This window comes from Dermochelys coriacea, chromosome 1 (assembly GCF_009764565.3).
Source record: "Dermochelys coriacea isolate rDerCor1 chromosome 1, rDerCor1.pri.v4, whole genome shotgun sequence".
Lineage (NCBI taxonomy): Eukaryota > Metazoa > Chordata > Testudines > Dermochelyidae > Dermochelys > Dermochelys coriacea.
This window is the reverse complement of record NC_050068.2, coordinates 57,651,196-57,662,911: the sequence shown is the minus strand read 5'-3', so window position 1 is coordinate 57,662,911 and position 11,716 is coordinate 57,651,196. Positions and strand designations below refer to the sequence as shown.

The 11,716-nt window shown below is 42.8% G+C and overlaps 1 long non-coding RNA gene across 1 annotated transcript; it reads left to right on the top strand.

The window, feature by feature from the left end:
- The first annotated feature begins 7,815 nt into the window (after positions 1-7,815).
- Positions 7,816-11,193, top strand: LOC119849928. The gene is made up of 2 exons (XR_005290638.2): positions 7,816-8,008; positions 11,007-11,193. It is a non-coding gene; the product is annotated as an uncharacterized LOC119849928 (long non-coding RNA).
- Positions 11,194-11,716: the final 523 nt, after the last annotated feature.

Sequence of the window (11,716 nt, the reverse complement as noted above, 5' to 3'; positions counted from 1 at the left end):
TTAGATGATGATTTTTCAGTTCCAAACAGATCTGATTTTAGTTGTCAAATTCAACCCTGAAATATACACAAGGCTCTCAGTGATTTCCCAGGGAGCATTAGAACTTTGTCCTAACAGTGGATGCGCTCAATTTTCTTGCTCAAATCCCCATTTTTTCAGAAATGATTGAAGAAATAAACAGGTTTAGACATATTTAAAGACTTTCAGTTAGAGGCTGCACAGTAAAATTTATTCTTCCCCCAGCCCCTGCAAAACGGAAAGGCCAAAATAAAAATTGGTTTCTATGAACGAGTAGAAAAATCAATCAGTGAATTTTGGCTGTAGCCAATTTCATTATAATTATGATCCAAAAGGAACTTGAGAGAAACAAAATGATCGTTCAAAGACAGGAGATTGAAAAAATACCAGTTGGAGCACCATTATGTTTAAGAATCTCATTCTGCCTTGACTGATGTTCACTATCCATAGACAGCTCTGCTGTCTATTACTTGTATTGCTGACCTGTACACAGTCCTGATTCTGCTGCCTTTACTCCTGGGAGCATCTTGGAGCACAAAAGAGAAAATGTATAAAGTAATTAGTATGAGGCTATCTATCTATCTGTCCAGAAGGATGTGTATGGGAAAAAAGGAGGAGGTGTTGCACTGTATGTCAAGAATGTATACACTTGCTCAGAGGTCCAAGAGGAAGTGGGCAACAGACATACTGAGAGTCTCTGGGTGGGGATGAAAAGGGGAAAGAATAATATTGATGTTATGGTGGGAGTTATGGTATTATAGACCACCAAGAGGAAGTGGATGAGGCATTCTACAAGCAGGTAACAATATTAGCTACCATACATGAGCTAGTATTAATGGGAGATTTTAACTTCCCTGATATCTGTTGGAAGACTATTACAGCAAAACATAATCTGTCCTGCAAATTCTTAGGATATGTAGGGGACAACTTTCTCATTCACAAAGCTGAGGAAACAAGTAGGGGAGGCATTCATTTTGGATCTGGTGTTGACCAACAGGGATGAATTAGTTGTGAACATGGAATGAACACTGGTCAGGAACTTGGGAGGAAGTGGTTATGATCTGATAGAATTCAAAATCCTAAGGAAAGAGACACAAGAACAGAAAAACAAGAACACTGCACTTCAGAAAGGCAGATTTCAACCAACTCGGGGCAATAGTAGGTAAGGACCCATGAAAAGACCAATAGGAAGAAAAGGAGTTGAAGGGGGCTGGCAGTTCCTAAAAGATGTAATACTCGAGGCTCAGCATCAAGCTATTCCAAGGGAAGATAAGAAGAGCCACAGGAGGCCAATATGGCTGCTATCTGAAAGCCAAAGGGGATACATATGGGGAATGGAAGGAAGTCACCAAGGAAGTATAAATGGGAATAGCATGAGTTTGTAGGACAAAATCAGGAAAGCCAAGGCACAGAATGAGCTACAGCTGGCAAGGAAGGTTAGCGACAACAAGAAGGGGTTCTACAACTATGTCAAACAAAAAAGGAAGATGAGGAATGGCATGGGTCCACTGCTCAATGGAGAAGGTGAGCTGATAATGGAAGATGACAGGAAGGCAGAGCTGCTCAATGTCTACTTTTCTGCAGTCTTCTTACAAAAAAATAACATGCGACTGGATAACTAGCAAAGTTACCACCACACAATAAAGGGGAAGGGATGCAGATCAGAATAAGTGACACATCAGATATTCTGACTAATTTGAATTAATTCAAGTCAGTGGGGTCTGATGCTGTTCAGCCCAGAGTGCCGAAGGAATTGGCAGAAGAAATCTCGGCACCACTGGCAATAATATTTACAAAGTCATGGATGACAGGAGCAGTCCCGGAAGACTGGAGAAGGGCTAACATAGTGCCCATCTTTAAAAGGGGGGGAAAGGAGGAACCAGGAACCTGCAGACTCGTGAGCCTGACTTCGATACCTGGAAAGCTATTAGAGCAATAGATAAAACATTCAATTTGCAAATACCTGGAGGATGAAGGGGTGGTCACTAGCAGCCAGCATGGATTTAATAAGAACAAATCATGCCAAACCAGCTTGACTTCCTTCTTTGACAGAGTAACTGGTTTGGTGGATGGGGGAATATTGTAGACATAATATACTTGGACTTTAGCAAGGCTTTTGACACAGTTCCATATAACATTCTGATATGTTAGCTGGAGAAATGTGGGCTCAGTAGAACTACCATTAAGTGGATACATAATTGGTTAAACAACTGCAAACAAAGAATAGCTATTAATGGAATGATGTCAGATTGGAAGGAGGTCTCAAGCGGGGTTCCACAGGAATCCATTCTGGGTCTGGTGTTGTTTAACATTTTTATTAATTACCTGAATGTAGGTATAGACAGCATGCTGCTCAAATTTCCAGATGACAAAGCTGCGGGGCTTGCAAACACTTTGGAAGACAGAGCTAAAATGCAAAAGGATCTTGATAAATAGGAGAACTGGGCTATAGACAACAAAATGAAATTCAACAAAGCCAAAGGTGAGGTTCTACACTGAGGAAAGAAAGACCAAATGCACATATACAGAATGGGGGATAAATGGCTTGGCAGCAGCACTTCTGAGAAGGATCTGGGAGTTGTGGTGGATCACAACCTCAACATGAGTCAACAACGCAATGCTGTTGCAAAAAAAGCAAATGCAATTTTGGGTTGCATTAACAGAAGCATAGCATTCAAGTCAAGGGTGGCGATAGTACTTCTCTGCTCAGCACTAGTTAGGCCTCAGCTGGAGTATTGTGTCCAATTTTGGTCACCAGCATCTAGAAAGGATGTAGACAAAGTGGAAAGGATCCAGAAGCAAGCAACAAAGATGATCAAAGGGATGGAATGCAAGACATATGAGCCATGGCTGAAGGCACTGGGTATATTTAGTTTGGAAATAAGGAGATTAAGGGGGGACAAGATAGCAGTCTTCAAATATTTGAAAGGCTGCCATAAAAAGATATAGAAAAGTTGTTGTCTCTTGCCACAGAGGGCAGGACAAGAAGCAATGGGTTCAAACTACAGCATAGCAGATTTTGATTAAATCTCAGGAAAAACTTTCTAACTTTAAGAACAGTAGGACAATGGAACAGACTGCCTAGGGAGGTCGTGGAAGCTTCTTCACTGGAGGTTTTCGAAAAGAGGCTGGATAGCTATCTGTTTTGGATGGTTTAGACACAACAAATTCTGCATTTTAGGAGGGCTAGACCCTTGTGGTCCCTTTTAACCCTGTGGTTCTATGATTCTATGTCTTAGGTTTTAATCTGCTGCCTGTCACCGTAGAATTTGAGTGCATTCCATGCAGCTGTAAGCAGAGTCAGGATGAATTGTGGCGAGTTGTGGAAAAGAACTTCAGGGGTGATCTTGTTTGCATAGGCACATCCACTCCACCTAGCATTAGCCCACAGCAGCCCAAATGGTGACTTTGGCTGCTGTGGGATCCCCAATTTCTCTGTTACTGGGGCAGGAAGAATAAAGTGTTGTTACCGTGATTATGTGAATCAAGGACAGTGGATCTATTTTATGACAGAGGGACTTGCTATCAAATAAGTAGCACTTGCTAGACAAGGGACATGGATTCCACAACCCAGTGAATTGAGAGAGGTTGGAGGATGGACGGGCATTTGTACGTGGTGGTGTGGGTGACCTCAAAAGGGCCTGAAACACAATTGCACCTCCTTCTCTCTCCACTGTAGAATAGCAGAGCTAATTTTGATTCTATTAGGAGTCTAGTTATAGGCTGCTGAGCTGAATTCACTTTGGGCCAATGGTGCACCAGCACTGAGGCTCCCCTACTACAAGCTGAAATCACTGAGTACTGTGTTAAGTAGTGGGGGGACGGGAGGGCTGAAGATATATTGTGGAGTGGCAAGCAAAGCAATTTGTGGGATGGTTGGAGTGGCGGAGCAGTTTATGGGCTGGCTGGTGGAGTGGTTTGTGGTGAAGACTGTAGCAGAACTCCATGAAGAGGCAGGGCAGTTGGTCTTGGACCATGTAAGATGCCCCTTAACACCCACCCCCCCATTTCCACTCAGGCTGGGAGGTAAAACTCTGCAGATAAACTTTTGAACTCTGGGGCTGCACTGACCGGGGCAGAGACTTTTGGGTTATTGGACTTTTGGTGATTTTTGGGTTGCTGGACTCAAGCACCAAAGGGAAAGGACTTGGCCCAATTTGCTGGGGTGGGTCTTTGCTCATGGTTTGGTTTATGAACCCTAGTTGTGGTGTTTTCCCAATTTAATGCTGATGTTGTTTACCTCATGTTATTAAAGATTTTTGGCTACACCGAGACTCCGTGCTTGCAAGAGGGGAAGTATTGCCTCTTTGAGGCATGCAGGGTGTGTGTAAGATTTTCCCAGTTCACTGGGTGAGGGCTTGAGCCGGTTTTGCATTGTGTTGTTGAGCGGGCACCCCTAACCCGGCCCTTGCTGCTATCAACTCGGCCTGGCAGAAGGGTTACATAGGTTTGATAGTGGACTTCACTGACGCTCAGGCTCTTCTCCCTTTTGGGGGTAAAGGAAACCCTTTACCTTGGATATGGTTTTGTTGGGTTGTTTGCTCAAATTAGTAAGTACTGATTATATTGAATATTTTGTTCACTTGATATGTTTCTCTCCATTCCACATGTATACATTATGGGTAAAAAGTCATCCCTACTGCACAAGCTCACAAGGGAATAGGCTTTTGGGAGCAAGATAAGATACAAGTTGGAATAGCAGCTGCTGCTAACCTTGTACCCTCTATGGGATGTGTGTGTTAGGAGCTGAGTAATTACTTCAGTGTAAAACTGTTGTAGCAGAGAGGACAATCAGTCCATCTGCATCTCCACCTGCCCTCAAACTTCCTTGATGTGCTGGAATACATGCAGCACTGTGGTGGGGAATACCCCCCAACCCATCAGGAAAAGGCTGACAAGCCGCTCTGGGCTCAATCAGTATTACATAGGCACACTTGCAGAGCCTGTGCCACTTTAAGGAAATGACCGTAAAAGGAAGTGTGTCACAGGAAGGGGTAGTGACCAGGAGAAAAGTTGCAATGTGCCAAAGTTAGCAGACTCTCTTCCAAGGAAGCTACTGAGAGGAAGACGGCTTGTAAATCTCTGCTGCCCACAAGGACTCAGCCCAGGTGCCTGTTGATTGCAGCTGGGTGGGGTTGAAGATAAGTCCTGACCTGGGGTCTCACCATACCCTACACTCTGAAACAAGCCAGACCTCTAGATTCTCTTGAAACACTCAGACAGTGTGCCCCCATAACTGGAAGGACTTTGAAGGGGAAAGGTCTCTGAAAATGCCCAAATGTGACCTAAAAAGAGCCTACCTTTTCATAGGTTTCAGAGTAGCAGCCGTGTTAATCTGTATTTGCAAAAAGAAAAGGAGTACTTGTGGCACCTTAGACTAACTAATAAATTTGTTAGTCTCTAAGGTGCCACAAGTACTCCTTTTTCTTTTTACCTTATCATAGGCAATCACAGAGCAAGCCCTTCCTTGTTGCAAAGCGGATGTAGAAACTCCTGTATTGTTGGCACATCCTTGGAGAGCCTGACCCCTGTACCACCCTCACACAAACATAGGTATGGTGCCCAGTGCTTGGCGTGGGGTCTCTGCAACATGAATGAATTCCACCCTGTGTTTTCTTTTCCTTTTGATAGCATGAAAATAACATTGAGCTCTTTCTGAATAACTATACAATCAGCAGCTTTCTTTGCAGGCAAAGTATATATAAGGAGATAGCCTAATTTGATCCACCCTTGAGTCAAACTTCATTTAAAGAAAGAGGTCAGGAGGGAAATTCAAGAATTCTTTTCAGCCCAGAAAAGTTATGAGGGTGGTAGTGTATAAATAGATTAGACCATCTGAAAGTTACTGGTCATAGACAGTCAATACTTGTAGGCAGTGTCCGTGACAAATGGGTATAGCAAATTATTAAATGTTCAATAAAGATCTCAGTCTCCCATAGGATAGAACTAAGTCTACTAATGCTGAACAGATTATTCTGCTAAATAAAGACAAGCTCCAAAGTTACTTAGCAAAATACATTTCTCTGTATGCTTAGTCACCTGAACAACTGTTGCCATAAATACTGAAAAAACTCTGTTTTTAATTGCTATGTATTTCTGATAGAAGGAATAAAAACAGTCCTTAAATACTGCCTCAAACATCAAGCTTTACTGTTTAAACATTAACATTTTGTTTAAATATTAAAATAAAAAATGCTAACCGTTGAATTGGCAGGATGTAAACCAGCTTACCATCTCTGACATCTGGCTGTTCACGTCTAATTCACCTTCTGGCAATGCATAACACTTAGAAATGGCTTTTTTTTCCTTCCTCTCTTTTGCATGAATGTTATGCTTATGAAAGGTACTGGATTGACAGTCCCATATACTCATATCTCTTTATGCACAGAACAGGTCCGGCAATTAAAATGGTGATGAAAGCTCCCTCACAATGCCCTGCCAGAGTGCCTCAGCTCTCAGGATCGCTTCTAGAGGCAAGAGGGTGGGTCAGTTTCCTCCATTGCAATTCAGTCTCCTGATGCCAGTTGTGGCCTTGATTTTTGCCATTAGGACCACTTGCATTTGAATGGAAGCCTCCAAACCCATTTTACATATACCACTGAACAACCATTTCTTTCAATCACAACAGATGTGAGCTTGATTTGAATTAGTGATATACAGTGGAAATGTCAATCATGCTTAGAAATGGTATTTTAATCAAAAATTTCAAATGCAATTGACTTCTTATATATAATGAGATTTTTCTTATGTGGAATTTTACTTTATGTGAAAGTGGATGCACTTAAGTACTACTTTTTAAAGAGGTTAGTACTTAAAGGCAGAGTAAGAAAGAAACCTGTTTCTTTCAAAAGTCTCATTCCATAGTACATTCGGGGGGGGGGGGGGGGTTTCCACATGGATTCACTGGTTTTGCACTGATTCTATGTGTTGTAATTCCATATGTTTAGTTACTTAATCTGTGTTTCTATAATTGCAAAGCTCTTGAAATACTTTGGTACTGGAGTAAGCTCTGCAGCATAAACTGCGAGGAAGCCCAGAGGATGTGTCTACATTGCAATATAAGCCTGGGCTTACACTGCAGCTCAAGCCTAACCCCTCTTCCACCCACAAACAAATCATGCTAACCCAGAGTCCCACGACGCTGCAGGGTCTGAGCCCAGGTCAAACTTTGACCCAGGGTTTGAGTCTATTGCTTTGCAATGTTAACGCAGCCCTGCTTGACTCGGGTCCTCTGAGTCCCCCAAAAAGTATGCCACAACCCATAGGCTAACTGCCTCTGTTCTTTCTATCCAAGAATCTTGAATCTACGCTATTGAAAATGGAAGCAACCACCCTAAGTGTACTGCCGCAGCTCAGGGAGTCTGTTAACCCTTTCATTGTCTTTTGACCACTGAGCTGCAAACACACCAGCAGAGAGTCTTCTGTGTTTGCAATAGAACAAGCTATTTGCAAAATGCGTTGCTTCATAGTCACGGGAGCACAGCCTGATTTTGGTAAACTTCTGGTGCAAGGCCAGCAAAACTGTGGACTTTAGTGAGAATACCAGAAATGACCACACATACTAGCAAATAGCAAAGAAGCTGACAGCTTTGCAAATTTACTGGTCTGGTGACTAGTACAGGGAGCAGATTAAGCAGCTCAAGTGTGAGTACCAGAAAACCAGGAACCAAAACTGCATCTCGGGCCCATTTTATGAGGAGTTTGATTGGGTGCTCAGCATGGAGCCAACTGTGGTGCATGATGACCTGGGCAGCTGGGAGGATGCCCTACTGGCCCCAGAATCCAGCATGGGGACTGATGGGCACAGCTGCAGGCACTGAGTGAGGACAATGAAATCATTCTGTTGCTGAAACTGGCTCCAGAGCAGGCTTTGGAGCAGTAGCAGCACATTCTGGGCCCATACTCGGGGGAACTGATGCACCCCTTGAAGAACAGCCCACCGTGGAGCCTGCAGCAGACACGGATAGGACAGAAACTTCTACTAAGCCTGGTAAGTTTCTGCCTCTATTTTAATGTTTAATAATACAGTAATGGGAGGGATTTTCACTCTATGAACCAAGGCAAACGTTATAAGAAGCTTCAGCTAGCAGAGTATATCCACTAATGCCAACAGCATGGCTCCCCTCTCACTCCCCCATGGAGTTCAAAAAGGCAAATGGGACACCTTTAAAGTGTATTTTTACTGGAAAGGCACAGACTTTTGCTGGGGCCATTCCTGTTTCTTAAAAATAATAATCTTACGTAAGAATGCTGCTCTGTAACCATTCTACAGTCTATTGAACTGCCTGGAAACAGCGAATTCTGCGTATGTGTTTGGGGAAACGTATTCCATTTATAAATTTAGTTCATAACAGTTAGAGGTAGTCCATAGGTGATCACTTGTCCCAAATATGACTGTGGTTGAAATTTTGTCCAGAAATGTGCTGGGGGGGAGGAAGGCTGGATTTCTGCATGTTTATATGCAGCGTGATATAGCATAGCCAGAGGGCAACAGGAGAGTGTTAGAAGGGAGCCTTATTCCCTGTAGAAGGAAGAAAGTTTGCTATAAATTAAAGCACCTGAAAGGCTGAGAAAATGCTTCACTAATGCTATTTAGAATTAAACACATTGAGATACAAGTACATTAAATACACAAATGATACACACATACAGATAGCATAATTATAATCAGCAAATCATAACCTTTTCATAGACACCTCACAGGACAACCTTTGTACAATATTTGCTGCAAATATATAACAGTGGTTGCAACAATGATCTATACTGTCACAGGTTATGTCAGTAACGTCACAGGCCCTACTCCAGAAGCAACAGCCTACATATGGGGCATCAGAGGCTGCACTGAGAAGCATCAGCTAGTTCAAGTCTGCCATGCCTTGGTGCACACCTCTGCCTCCTGATCCATCATAAGCTGTGTCAGGTGCCTACGGTGGGTCAGAAAATGCCACTGAAATGTCCACCAGTGTCTCACAGAATTGTTGCCCATTTCCTGACATAGGAGTGAAAGCACAAGCAAGAGAGGTTCTTCAAAAAGTGCCTCCTCCCTATTGTTGGCTCCAGTAGTTGGGAGCACACTGACAAAAATGACTGCTCAGGAGGATGTGTTTGCAGGCTGTTAGAATGTCTTGTAATGTGCAGGGTGGACAGTTGAGTTTTCCCACAGTGCACCATGGTCAAAGGGCTAGAGCAGCCACATTTTGGATGGGCACTAGAGAATCTGGTATACAGTGTGTTTGGCTCAGGTTTGCATGCTTCAGTGTGGATGCAAGAACCCGGGTTTGAGACAAAGTTAGAAAATTCTTAACCTAGTGATAGCAGTTATTGTAGACGCTCTGGGCTTACATTGCTGTATAGACATATCCACCGCACCACAAAGTGAAGAGCTATAGATCTATTTGAGGAGTTACTACATTGGAATAATGGGGTATACCGCAACCCTGATGAGAAGACCTAATACTGGAGGTTCTGGAGAGAGAGAATGAAATCCCTTGTCTCCTTCTCACCCCACCACAAGAAATGGCCTGTTCTTCTATCTGAATTGGTTCAGATCTCTCTCAATGCATTCAGACTCTTATTAGATAAAGCCAAGTATAGCATGGACTTCAAAGAAGCTGATGATCTTTCCAGAATAATAGAATTGCCTGGAAATAGAGATGGACCTGAACAAAACCTAAAATGCAAACAACCTGGAATAGTGATGCACAGGCACACCTCTGATGGAAAATAGACAAATAAAATATTGTGTTTGGAAAGCTTAAAATGGGGGAAGGAAACAGGAAACCCTAGAAAAGCCTTAACTCAAATATTTGTCTTATCCACAGAAGAGAATAACTGCTCCTTGTGTGACTCAGGCCTAACGAGGTAAGTCAATCTAAGTTATGTTAAGTTACATAAGTTATGTAACTTAACTCGACATAGCTTAGATTGATTTACAATAGTGTCTATGCCATGCTATGTCAACAGGAAATGCTCTCCCATTGACATAGCTTCCACCTCTCAGGGATGTGGAGTATTGAAGTCGATGGGAGAACACTCTTCCATCGACTTATTGCATCTTCACCAGACCCACTAAATCAACATTGCTGCATTGATTGCAACAGCATTGATTTAGCCAGTGAAGACAAGCCCTCAGATTCCAACACCCATCCAAGTGGAACAATAGAATCGGGAACTATATAGTATAACACAAGCTGGCCCCAATGGTGGCCAATCTGAGTTAAGTGCAGCCTGGAGGGATGAGGAGAACAAAGACGCTGTCTGTCACCTTTGTGCCTCCCAGATTCTGGAGAGAGCCAGGGACTAGAATAGTCTTGATTTAAACAAGTGTAACCCCAAGGAGTGCTCTAACTTATGCTGCCTGCAGTGGCTCTTAGTAAATCCATCCAGTACCACAAAGTAGCTTGAGTGCAGTGTGCTCAAGCTATGCGACCTTCATTCCTTGGCCACACCCTCAACATGCCCCATGCCAGAGGCTGTGAGGGAAGGCAACATATGGGTGTTCCACTGGCCATGCACCCATGGGCAATCCCTCATACAGCAGGGGGTTTTCGCTGGTGAGAAGATCCATAGGCTTGGTGGCCACTATACATCCACAGAGCCAATGTACAAGGGTCACAGTGTGGGGCAGAATCTACTCTGCTACTTTATAAGCCAAGTTTTGTTCTTTTTGTAACACAGAAATGAATGATATATAGGTTCTCTTTGGTGGTGATGTTTTATGTTTGAGAAATGAAGCTCCAGTGTCACTGATTCAGAATCTCCTGCCTTACCTGTGACTGTGATCCTAACTCCTGTTTCTAAGGGAAGCAAGGTAACAGTTTCCACACAGTCCCCTGTTGAAGTACACACTGTCAATCATTGCACAGAATGTGAGGTAATTTGGTATGATCAGCAACTTGCCCTAGAGATGCCTAGGGCTGACTTATCAAGTAGAATATAACAAGATCTCCCTCCATAAGAAAATAATTGGATGTCTTTTTTTTTTTAAGGCCATTGCTGCTGGATGGACACTGCGGAGAATTTGCAGAATGAATATCTGTACCAGACCTTGCCAATGGACATCTTTAAAACAAAGCGCCTGGCTCTCTGGTGGTGCTAAACCTTTCATGTTCAGTGATATGGATGTCCAACAAAAAATATTGTAAATATAAAATGTTAATCTGCTTTTGTTCCACAATGAAATGTGCATTGAGGAAAATCTCTATTAAGAAAACGCATCCTATTGAGCAGATACTATATACTGCAACAATATGGGACAGAAGGAAAGATCATACACTAGATAGGAGGTCCAATTCTCCCTCAAATACCCATGTACAACTCCCATTAAAGTAAATAGAACTTATAAACACATTTCTGAGGGCAGAATATGGTCCACAGAGATAATGCACAACGTTCTAGGTGAACCTCAAAAATTTGGAGTTCTGCTTTGCTTAAGTACCTGAAAGCTTAGTAGTTTTTCCAAATGACAGTATAGGGATTTCTTGCATGTATAAATCCCAGGTCTGAAATCTCACAATAATAAGAGGTTTCAGAGTAGCAGCCGTGTTAGTCTGTATTCGCAAAAAGAAAGGGAGTACTTGTGGCACCTTAGAGACTAACAAATGTATTTGAGCATAAGCTTTCGTGAGCTACAGCTCACTTCATTTGTTAGTTTCTAAGGTGCCACAAGTACTCCTTTTCTTTCTACAATAATTGCCTA